The sequence below is a fragment of the Pteropus alecto genome, unplaced genomic scaffold (assembly GCF_000325575.1).
Source record: "Pteropus alecto unplaced genomic scaffold, ASM32557v1 scaffold117, whole genome shotgun sequence".
NCBI classification, from domain to species: Eukaryota; Metazoa; Chordata; class Mammalia; order Chiroptera; family Pteropodidae; genus Pteropus; species Pteropus alecto.
In genome coordinates, this window is record NW_006440642.1 from 229,886 (window position 1) to 242,565 (window position 12,680).

General features: G+C 34.9%; 1 pseudogene; it reads left to right on the plus strand.

Annotated features, from left to right (window-relative positions):
- The first annotated feature begins 11,945 nt into the window (after positions 1–11,945).
- On the plus strand, positions 11,946–12,062 carry LOC112484565 (annotated as a pseudogene).
- Positions 12,063–12,680: the final 618 nt, after the last annotated feature.

The window sequence follows — 12,680 nt, forward strand, 5'->3', positions numbered from 1 at the left end:
GTAATGTTCTGTTAGTCCCAGGACATGGCATTACTGGGGACAAAAATTTGTAGTACTACATTCCCATCCTGTTTCTAAATCAATTGTGATTACATTGTATTTCATCATATATAAAATGTCACCAACTTTTAGAAATGTCATTATCTATTTATTGCTAAAAAAGAATATGCTTCCAATAAAACTTTTATATGGCATCAATTTTAAGATGCATCTTAAATTCAGATTAATTAAAATCTTAAAGTTTATGAAAAATAGTAAGACAAAGAAATAAACTATATGGGGGGGCAAAATAACCTCTTTATTATTGATGAAGCTATTGTTAGAAATGTATTAAATTTGGAACAATGGCTACTTAGTGCTGAACCCCAGAAGTAGCAGAATTCTTTCCAGCAGAGTTTGGTGCTGTAAGACTCCCCATGCAGCAGTCCTATATCATGAGTGGAGAGAAGAGAATATATACTTCGTATAGGCAGTTCTCTTTTAATAGGAAGGAAAACTAAATGAGTTGTGCTATATGCACCTAATTTCTCCTCCAAAACTCACCAAAAACATAAGTCACTCTACCTCCTCCAGTATACAAGTAGAGAGGCAGATGGCTGTTCCTGAGTTTCTCCTCAGGAAAGGAATCATGAATCAGAAGATGGTGGGGAGAAAACATCCCCCTCATAACAGATATGTACAACGAATAATAGCGAAAAACCTGTTTTTCTCTTTTAGCTTTGCTTAAGTGGTGACTTTCTCAATTCAGCCCTAGAAAGTTGGTTAGAAACAACATTCCAAGACATTTCAAGATGGCGCTGTATGAAAAAAAGCAAATTTATGTTCTGGAGAAACTTGTAGTATAGATATAAAGCATAGAATATGAGAAACAGAAGATACAACTCTCTTATCTTAGCAAATTTATACCCCAAAAAGGGAGAGTTGACTGAGACAGTCATGCTGATCCTTGAAAACAAATCCAAACCTAGAAACTCCCATCTATTCTTCTACAAGGGTTACACTACACAAGCTCCCAGTAGTTTCCAGGCCAAGAACAGTTGAAACAAACTTCTTGTCCTGTCCATAAGAAAAATGCTGCTTCAGACACCACAGAGTACTAGAGAGTGGAGGGCAGAAACCTGACTTAACTAACGTTTCCCTATTGCATTGCTTTGTGTTCTTCCCCCCTTGTTTGCATTAGCCTCTCATCATGTACCTTATAGCCCAGGTTGTCATTGTACCTAAGTGTCTCCTACCGGAGTTGGATGTTTATTTTGGGACATCTAGTTTCATCTGACTCTGTAGCTGGCTCTTATACCACTTTGAATACTAAAAAGCAGTATAAGTAATACTTTCTATGGATTGGAAACTATCATAGGCTTAAGAGCCAAAAGAGGAAGGATTTTGTCCTGGTTCACAATCTTGTCTGTGAAGGTGTCAGCCTCTAGAGACCTCTGAGAGTTTTTCTTACTCTTTTATTCCTTTCTAGTTCTTTTTTTCTTCTCTGTTCTATGATGAATATTATTTCAGAACTTCATATTAAACACTACGTGGGGCACAAATAGGTAATAATCCCAATTATTGCCACTGTGCTCAAATCCCTAGGTGCTTGACATTAATTTGCAAGATTAAAAAAGCATGAACTCTCAAAACTAACTTATTAAAAATTCTTGTAAATAATAAGAGGTGCCACATGATAGTGTGTAATTATTTATCAAGTAAGGATTATGGAATTTGTTCTCTAGGATTTTTAGAAAGATTATCTACAATGGCTGAAGGGGCAGGGAAAGATTCTAGACTGGAGAAAAATTGAGGCAAACATTGAAATATGAGTATAAATTAGAAAACTAGAGTAGGTGGAGAAGACTGATGAGGAAATTTCTTAGGTCAAGAAACAAGATTTTTGTCTTTTTCTTCATCTAAAGCTAGCTGCCTTTCTGTGACTTGCCTTCTTAGTTTTGTCTCATTTCCCCCATTTACTAAATAGAAGATGGGCATGTTACTGCCCTCTGTGTATTTCAGTTTCCTCATCTGTAAAAGGAATAACTGTACATCTCTTATAATAAGATTATTGAGAAGATTAAATTAAGTTATCCAACAAAAGTCCTAAAAACAATGCTTCTTAGAGTTGCAAAACTCAGTAAGGCATGGTTATTATTAAATTTATACTCTTTACTAGTTAATATCTACTCTCCTTTAGAGTCAAGCTCAAATGTCGATTCTTAAATTAAACTTAATCCATTTGACTGGTTTTAATTTTAGCATTTATTTTATTTAATGTCTTTCTCTCCTACTTGATTTTAGGCTAAGAACAGGGATGAGTCCCTCTTTTGCTCAAAAATACCTTCTCAATTTATTCACAGTGAAACACAAAATCCCAACAATATCAATAAAGCCAAATGCAAAGAACTTGCCACCTCTCACCCGTCTGTAACACCTCTTCCACTTAACCTCAACTATGTTCATTTCTGCTTCCTCCACTTTGGCATAAAGGGCTTCTTATCGGTTCTTGAGCATATCAGGCACACTTGTAGCACAGGGCATTTCAACTGGATTCTTTCTCAGCTTGCAAATGCTCTTCTGCCAGGTCTCCAAGTTGTTCGCTCCTTCATCGCCTCAGGAATTTATTCAATGTCACCTTCTCACCATAGTCTTCAATTAGTCACCTTATTTTAAAAATGCAACCTACAAATTTTCCTATCACATTTTCATGCTTTATTTTGTTTCATGGTATTTATCTCTATTTGATGTAATATATACTTAATTAATTATTGTGTGTCTCCTTAGTTTTCCTCATTAGATTGCATAACTCATGACAGAAAATAACTTTGTCTGCTTCCTGTATCCCTGGGATCGAAAATGTGTCTGACATATGTTAGATGTTTAACAAATATTTAAAGTACTATGCTGCATACATGAGATAACAGTTCTGTAGGTCTTGAAGATTATCTCATGAATTGAAAAATTGAATAAATTGAATTGAATACATTAATTGAATTTAAAAATTGAATAAGTTTATGTATGAATTGAATGAGTGAAATTAAGTTCATGAATTGCATGAAGAATGGAAAGAATTGAATAAATAAACTGACTTGAATCTTCAAGAGTATGAAGGACTCAGATATATGGAAATATAAAAGGCAGTTTATCATAGTAAAAAAGAAGATAAAATTAAGACAGGAGATCTAGGTTTGAACTGCAACATATTTTTGGTGCAACTTTTGGCAAGGGCATTAACACCTTCAAGATTCATATCCTCATTATTTGTCTTAGAAATCAAATGAGCAAGTAAATGTCAAAGCACTCTATGATTTACTAGCAGTTGTTGTTACCACTACCTGTTCCCTTCATTTACAGTTCTTCCTCATTGGAGTTTTAGGATAACATAGAAAAGGTATAGGTGCACAAAATCACAGGCGATGTAGTTATTTTTGCAGCCTCCTACCCTTGTAATAACTAACTTTATAAGGAATACATGTCTGATATCTAGGTCAATTAACATTGCAAAATACTCTCTTGTTCTATTACTCATTACTGCCTTTTATGGGATAGTTAATTGTATGTGTCAACTTGATTAGATTACAAAGTGCCTAGATATTTGGCTAAACATTATTTCTGAGTTTGCCTGTGACAGTGTTCTGGGTAAGATTAGCATTTAAATCACAGGACTGAATAAAGCAGATTTCCCACCTTAATGTAGGTGGACATAGTCAATTTTGTTGTTGAACAAAAAAGATGAAGAAATGAGAATTCACTGTCTACCTGACTCTTGACCTGGGACATCAGTCTTTTCCTGCCCTTAGCCTGGGATTTAAGTTATCAATTCTCTTGCTTCCCTTGGTTCTCAAGCCTCCATAGTTGGACCAAAACTTACACCACCAGCCTTCTGGGGCTCTAATTTGCAGACAGATCTTTGGAATTCTCAGCCTCCATAATCACATGAGCCAATTCTTATAAGAAAGCTATTCATAAATATGTTTGCATTATTTGTGTGCGTGTTTCCATATTAATGCCTATATATCTATTTATTTATCTTTACCCCATAGGTTCTCTTTACCTGGAAAACCTTGAATAATCTACCCTACCATCATCATAAAACCTTACAACCTACAGAAAGCAGTAGAAAGGAGCAAATCTGCTAATGTGTCATATGTGCCAATGAGAAGACGTTGGACCATAGAGGCTCATTGAGACCTTAACCTTCATTCAAAGTTTTCATTACTTATGACATATACCTCTCACCTATGAAATGCTGAAAAAGGAATAAGTAAATAAGTAAATAAATATCCCCAGGATCTATAGACAACTTAAAGGATATTTTGGGGCCCATCTTTATGTTAAGTATTAACTTGGAAAATAAAAAAATACAATATAACACTTGGGGGAATGAAAAGTAAAATATAATAAGAAAGCATGCTGATTATCACTGGGAGGACTTTTTCAATAGTGAAAAATATCAGAAGGCTATAATAATACCTAATCCTAGAGTATTAACAAACAGAGACTAGTGCTGAATTGATTCTAGACAATGATGCCCTCAAGTGGATAAAAAAAAAGAAATGAAAAAAATAAATAAAAGGCAACATAATATATACTATTTTCATGATTTAAAAGACTCAATATTGTTAACATGTCAATTCTCCACAAAATTATCTATAAATTAAAAACTTTCTCAGTCAAAATTCCAGAAGAATGTTTTAAAGATACTGAGGCCAGATTATAAAATTTACATGTAAAGGAAAAGAAACTACAATAGCCCAAACATCTTGAAATAAAAAGAATAAATCTGCAGGACTCACACAATACTTCAAGATCGACTATAAAACTACAGTAGTTAATACAGTGTGGTATAGATGAAAGGGTTGACACATATGTTAACGGAACATGATAAAATCTCTGAAATAGACCCAGACAAATATGACTAATTAATTTTTGAAAAAGATGCAAAGGCAATTTAATGGAGAGGAAAAAATTGTTATACAAATGATGCTAGCGTGATTGAACACCCACATGTAAAAAATAAAACTCTATGCCTCACAATACACATAACAATATATCAAAGCCAATCATATACCTAAGTATAAAATAGAATAGTATTAGAAAATATTTTAGAAAAAACTGGGGGGGGTAGTAGAACAACTGGAATTCTCATACATTGTTACTGCGAAAGCAAAATGGCTCAGCCACTCTGGCTGTTTGCAATTCCCTATAAAATTAAAAATTCATTTACCATATGATTTAGCAGTCAACCCTAGCTATTGACCCAAAATATATAAAAACTTATGTTTGCACAGAAATTTATATGTGTTTATAGTAGTTTTATACTATATATAGTTGGTCATCTGTATCCTGGGGTTTCCAGTCCATAAATTCAACCAACCACAGATGCAGAGGGCCAACTGTATGCATTGTTCTATACCATTTTATATAAGGGACTTAAGCATCCTTGGAATTTAGTATTTGCAGGGTGTCTTGGAAACAATCCCCCCAGAGATTCCAAGAGATGACTGCAATTGATAAAAATTGGAAACAACCCAGATGCCCTTCAATTGTTGATAGATAAACAAAGGATACGTCCAAATGAAGAAATACTATTCAAAGGGAGATACTATTGATACACACACCAACATGTGTGAATCTTAAATGCATTATACAAAATAAAATAAGACAGACTCAAAGGCTACATTCTGTGAAGAGGGATATTGACTACAAAGGCACAGCACAAGATAATTTTGAGGACGATGGAACAATTCTGCAACTTGATTGTATGAAGTGTTTGTACAATTCTAGGAACTGAAAAAATTTAGAGAACTGTACACCAAGGACAGTGATAGATAACATTATGCAAATTAAAACCTAAAGGAAGGAAAACAAAAGTTAGAGTTTCACAATGCTCATAAAACCTCCATTTGTTCTGCTCAAAAACGAGCACAATTTAGAATGACCGTGGTGTGAATAAATTGTTAATCTCTCAGCACGAATTTCCTTTGAATGTAACTCCTTCTTCTGTTTAACATAGTGACGGACTGTGTACATATTGTGAACTCATAGCTTTACATATTTAATTAATTTACCATTTTATTTAATATCTGAACTTTTGAAAATTTACAGAACAACATCCTTATACTGATGTTTCTATTCTTAGGCAAATTAAAAATATTTTTAAGTGGAAGAGATTATGTGGGTGTTCTATTTATTTGCTGTCTTATACAAATTTAAATACGTTCTACTCTGACACCCCTGAGTCTGTGCCCACATTGAAACATATGTGTGTGTTAATATAAACTGCATGCTGCTAAATTTTTCTCACTCTTATTTATTCTGGGGTTATTTCTCCCTAACATGATATAGAAACTATTTACAGTCTTTTTCTTTCAGAAAAATAATATCCATTGGTTATCCCAATCCTATAAAATGTGCCATTAACAACACTCTGAATTTCAATTCCTTTTCATATGTGAAACCTTGAAAATCAAATTAGAGCTACAGAGTCTGCTGCATAGATCTCGATAATGAGAGCTAACACTTTAATCAGACTTTTAAATAAATTAACCAGAAAGGGAAACGTAGTGAACTAAGAAATCACTCAGTTTATCAAGGAAGATAGAGATATATTATGGACCTGCCTATTTCTAATTGTGAGATGATTGGGTTGGATAACAAATGCTAGTTCCTCTAAAGGATACTCTCTCTGTGCCGCAGCTGATTAGTTGTTCAGAACACCTCGTTCCCCCCTTTTTTCTTGTCAAGTGAACTCAAATTTTAGATGAGTTACTAGCCACCTCCACATAAATACTGTATTTTCCAGCTTCCATTGTAGCTAGTCATGGACTTGACTAATTTGTAATAATGAAATGTGAGATTCCTCAGGGAAGCATTGTTAAAGGGGATGGCATGCCCTTCTGTTCTTTCTCCTTCTTGACGGCTGGCTTCAGGACATGATAACTAGAACCTGAATGGCCATCTAGGAGTAGGGAGCCCGAGCTAAAGATCACAGGCCAAAAGATAACACAATGTTTAGTAAACTTCTTTTGTAAAAGTTCAGAGAGTATGTAGTACGGGCTTTGTAGGCCATACCGTCTTTGTGTCAACTACTCAGCTCTGCCATGTAACACCTAAGGCCCCATAGAGAGTACTTGGAAATGGCTGCATACCTCCAAAACTTAGCTTACAGATACAAGCAACTGCAGTCCATAGTTTGTTGACCTCTGAAATAGAAAAAATCTGGGTTTCTAAAGTACAGAATGTCATCTACCCCTAGACAGAACTCTGTAATTCTTTATGAGAAAAAAATAAATTTCTCTACTGTTAAAGACGCATTCATTCCTAGGTATATGACCAAAAGAATGGAACACTGGCACTCAAACCAATACTTGTGTACAATGTTCACGTTGATCCCATCAATAGAGAAATGAATAAACAAGGTGTGGTTTATACACACAAAAGAATATTATCCAACTATAAAAAAGAATGAATACTGATACATGCCACAGTGCAGGTTAACTTTGAAAACATTATTCTTAGTAAAATATCTAGACACAAAAGTTTACATATTATATGATTCAATTTATATAAAATGTTCAGATTAGGTAAATCCATAGAATCCAAAAGCAGATTGGTGACTGTTAGGGGCTGAGTAGAGGGGAAAATGGGGGGTAACTTCTTAATGGGTATGGAGTTTTATTTTGGATTGATAGAAATTTTTTAGAACTAGATAGAGGTGATTGTTGCATAATGTGGTGGATATATTAAATGCCACAAATTTGACCACTTCAAAATGGTTAATTTTATGTTATATAAATTTCACCTTAGTTAAAAAATAAATAAAACAAGAAGAATGAATTCTAACTAAAACACTCCTCTTTCTTTACATAGCCAGTAAAGTGTTCTCACATCCGAGTTGCTTTAATTATATTTAAACCAGATTGTTCCATGTAACCATATTTTGTACATGTTTTGTATTATCTTTGCTATCTTACCTACCAGGTATACCTAGAACATATGCATTCTTTATTATCTAGCTCAAATATGCCAGGTCCTCTTACACATCCTTTTAACAACTCTAACCTACTTCCTTCAGGTAAAATTATATGGTTCCTTGTAACATTATACTATTATCTTTTTACATGATACCTCTTACATTAACCTGGGGACCCACAAAAGCAAAAAGGACGGATTTGTAAATCAATGTATTGCTAACATCTGTGGTTTCAGGCTTATAGTAGAAGCTAGATATTTGCTGAAATGATGAGTGAAGCCATGTACTCACTCATGCACACATTTTTGCCGTTGTTTAATTAAGGACTAAACTAAATAGAAGGGAATCTGGATGCTAGCAATTGGTGTTTTTGAGGAAACAGCCCTAAAATAGAACATTAGAGCCCTCCAATTGACAAGGAGAACCTATCAGCAATGGAAAGTTCAGTACAGGTAGCTTATAGCGAGTAGGAATTAGTGCACTTTCACATGTGATTGAGATGTTCAAAGGAAGTAGTCTCTTGCAGGAATCATTTAATGCACTGGAGAAAGAAAACAAAAAGCTGAAGGTGATTAATCACAGATTTAAGGCTAGATATGAAAGTCAGAGGGACTCCTAGGCAGCACAAAAAGAACCTCATATTCTGAAAGCATGGGCCAAAACGAAAAACAAGAAAACAAAAACAAACAAACAAAATCGAGGCCTTAAACTGCATTATAGGGGCAGTAGAACACTAGAGAAGGTTTAATTTTCTACTCTGACAAGTCCGATGTGCCCAGGTTAGGACCATGGTTGGTTAAGAGTGGAGCCCTGAAACTAGGGATAGATGGAAACATGGGTTAAGGCACTCAAGAACCATGAGACTCACCTGAACCCTTTGGGACACCTTTGCATTGTCTCATTTGTCTCTGTCAAAGAAAATATAAACCTTTGTACTCTCTTAAAGATAAAGAGCATAGACTACAAATTTTTTAACCATACTAAATATACACGGAAAATCGTTCTAATAGTCCTTTTTTTGAGATTTTTTAAAAAATAAGTGTGTTTTTTCTGTATTTTTAAAATCAATATTTGCTCCTTTTGAATGCAGGTGGTTTGTTTTGTTTTGTTTTGTTTTCATGCTACTTGCATTTTTTTCTTGCTCTCCCACTCTACAAATCATCCATAATTGGGGTAAATCTTTCCTGGGCAAATACAGTAGCTGTATTCTCCTGCGATGTGCTCTCTTTCTTTTCGTTTGGTTATTATAAAAACGTTTTTTTCACATCTAAAATAGATGGGCTGGCTGATAGAAATTTAAATATACAGATCAGTAATCCAATAGCCTAAGGGAGATTAGGAGAGAGCCAAGTTCTTGGTAATGCCAGAAATGACACGTTTCTGCTATAGTTTCTTCTCTGTCTTTGATAAAAAAGAATTGCACTAGAGCTCAAATATCTGTACACAACTTTTAATTTGGCCTCTGCTTTATGCCAGGTATGCATTTTGGCAATGCCCGGAGATTCCCATGGCTGCTGTCCACCTGTTCAGTAACTATTTCCAGGTACATTGACCGGCTTCTACTTTTTTCACTCACCATAGGAAACTTAGGCTCTTCCAGTGCTATTACTTTCTAATGTTGCAAAGCTGTTGCCATAGACATGATCAAATACTAGGATCTGCTCTTACTATTCCCTGCCTATGTCCCATTTCTTCCTTTCCAGTTTTGAAGAGTAGTGCACCAATGTGAGATGCTTCCCTTTAATTCCTGGTAATCCTATATTTTATGTCAATGTCAACTCTTGGTATCTTCTTTCAATAGTGTCCCATTAGCATTATATTTAATATAAAATGCTTCAGATATGTTATATGTGGAAAGCATCTTTCCTTAATCTCTCACACAGTTTCAGGGCAATTCTCCACTTATAAATTTCAATTTAATAGGCAAGGCCACTGAGTGGGTGTATTTTAAAGTTATTCCTGTTCACATCCTAGCTGGAGGTTCCAATTCACAAACAAGAAATTATTAACCACTAGAGAATAATACCAACATTTTGAATTCACTCATTTAATAATTTAGAATGAGCTTTTTTCTTTCATTCCATTTGCCAACCTGATTTGTTATTTAAATTCCCTCTCTGATTTAGTATTTGCTTTTGATTTTTGTGGAAGTGATATTAGTCTTGGTATGTCATACCTCCAAACTATTATCACTTTCTCTGAACTGTTTCTGTTATAAAGTTGTATCCTAATGTCTCTGCCAGGATAGCTTCATGAAATATACCTTTCATTAATATAGCAAGTGCCTTTTTCAAATATCTTCAATGAGTCCCATTTATCTACCAAAAAAAAAACTTTTAAAGATATTATATTAACATCTCTAACCTTTCTAAGTTTTTCGTATAAAATAACATACTTAAAATACTGCAAAATTTTATCCTTCCCCAATAACTTTAAAAGAGAATAAATTGTTACCTGAAATGCCAGGTGGAATTTGGGTGTTTAACAATTCCAGAGAATGCATCCAACTTCTTTGAGTGGATTGTGCGTTTTCTCTATAATCCCTCTCTTACAATCTTAACCCTGAGCTTTTGAGAATGAAAGTATTTTATTTGCCCTTCAGTTCCCCAAGCCTCAAAATAGCACAGCATTCCCTCTTAGTCAGTAACTCTTCTATTTCCTTCAATACTCAACATTCAGCTTAAGTATTTATTACTTTGTGAAGGCTTTCATTCTCCTACCCTGGAAAGGATTCAAGGACTTATTATTCCTCTTCTGTGTCATTATAACACTCTATCTTTAACGTCATACAATTGCATTGCAGAGTTACTGTTGATTTACTTGTCTGTCTTCCGCCACAAGACTTGAATGCAAGGAATATGTCTTTTATCTCCATGTTCACCCTAAATATTAGAGTGCCTGGTAACAGGTATGTATTGAATGAAGACCAAAAGGGAGAAATTCAGTAATTGTGTTGCATTTGCAGTCTGATAGGTGAGAATTAATGTGAGTGGAAAATAAGGAGAAAAACAATAAATGTGAATGGAAAATAAGGAGAAAAGTAATATCATTCTGAAATATCCTGAAAAAAAAGTTTAAATCTTGACCTAAGTCTCAATTACATTTTTTGGTTATTGAACAATATTGAATAATAGGCTCAGCAATTGAGTAAACATGCAGATATTTCCAGGAATAAAAATTAATTTACATCAATTCCAGGATAGAGGGCCCAATCAGAAATGTAAATGTGTGCAATGGGATTTTTTTTAATGCAGGAACAATGTTCGAGGAAATTATATGTTTGAAACCACAGAAGACTGAGAACTGTCAAAGACTGCATAGTTAAGGGAGACGAATGTGACATAGCCAATTATTATTAATGTACATTCTTCTCACTTCTCCAAAAAGATGAGGCAGCATTATCTGCAATCAGCTCAAGAACAATGACAGCTTGGCACAAGTGAAATTCATCAGCTGAGGGCGATGACAAAACACAGTGATCAAGGAAATGGAGCCTCAAGAAACTCTAAGGGCTCAACTGAGAAGGAGCAAAGATGGCTCAGGGAACTGATCAGGTACATGTCAGTGAAATCATGAAGGTAGATGAGAATAAGATAAATGTGCAGCAGAAAGGTGAATGACTTTCAGAAAAATAGAAGCAAAGACAAAGGATGAGACAAGTGAACTAACACATGCCCTGAGATTTAGAGTTCAAAGATCCCTGGGCCAAGTGCTGGTCCTGTTGCACCACTAATATCTTATGTGATTTTGACAAGTCAGTGGCCTTTTTTGCTCTTGGGTCTGTAAAACAAAAATATGTCACTAGATGACAGCTAAACCATAAGTACATAACACTTTTCTTTGTTTGACTATATATCAGGAATGTGAAACCATGATTTTCCTGATTTCTGGAAGTGCTACAACCTACTGCAATTCCTGGCACCCTATAGGTATTGAATAAGGGTTATAAAGTAAGAAATCTGACAAATAATTACTTTTATTCTCTATATTTGAAAGTTAACTACCCTGAACAAGCTCAATCCCATCTGATCTTGGAAGCTAAGCAGGGTCGGGCCTGGTTAGTACTTGGATGGGAGACCACCTAGAAGACCAGGTGCTGTAGACGTAAAAAATAATAATAATAATAATTAAAAAAAAAACAGAATTGTAAGCTGACAAGATCCTTGCAATCTCTGAGGTCAACCAAGAGTTGCCTCACCAAAAAAAAAAAAAAGAGCTGTTCTTTGAGCAGCTGGTGGTGGGAGAGTTTAGGTAGAAATTTCTGAAACCAATGACCAAATAAACTTATGTTTACTGCACCAGCATCCTGTAGTTCATAAACAAATGTCACACTGGCTGGTAACAGATGTTGGTTCAAGGGGTAAAGTTGAAAGGTAACAGTGCTTCTTGCTAGGCATGTTGATATCAGTTAGAGAAGCATTAGAGAAGGGAAAAGAAGCCACCCTTTTACCTTGAGCCTAAACCGTATCCTAGTACTGTTTTTACTAAGAGCCCAGAAATAGCTCATTGTCTTTTTATGTAACTGAGTAAAATGGTGCCCTGATTCCTACTCTGCGGTTGTTCTGCAGTTCCCTCACAGCCACGCTCCAGGTGCATCACTGTGACATCGTCCCATCTTAGCCTTACTTCATGTGAACTTTAAACCTTCATTGTTGCTGTGATTTAATATTTAAATGTAATAAATAATACTAAGTATCATGCATAGTGCCTAATATTTAATAGG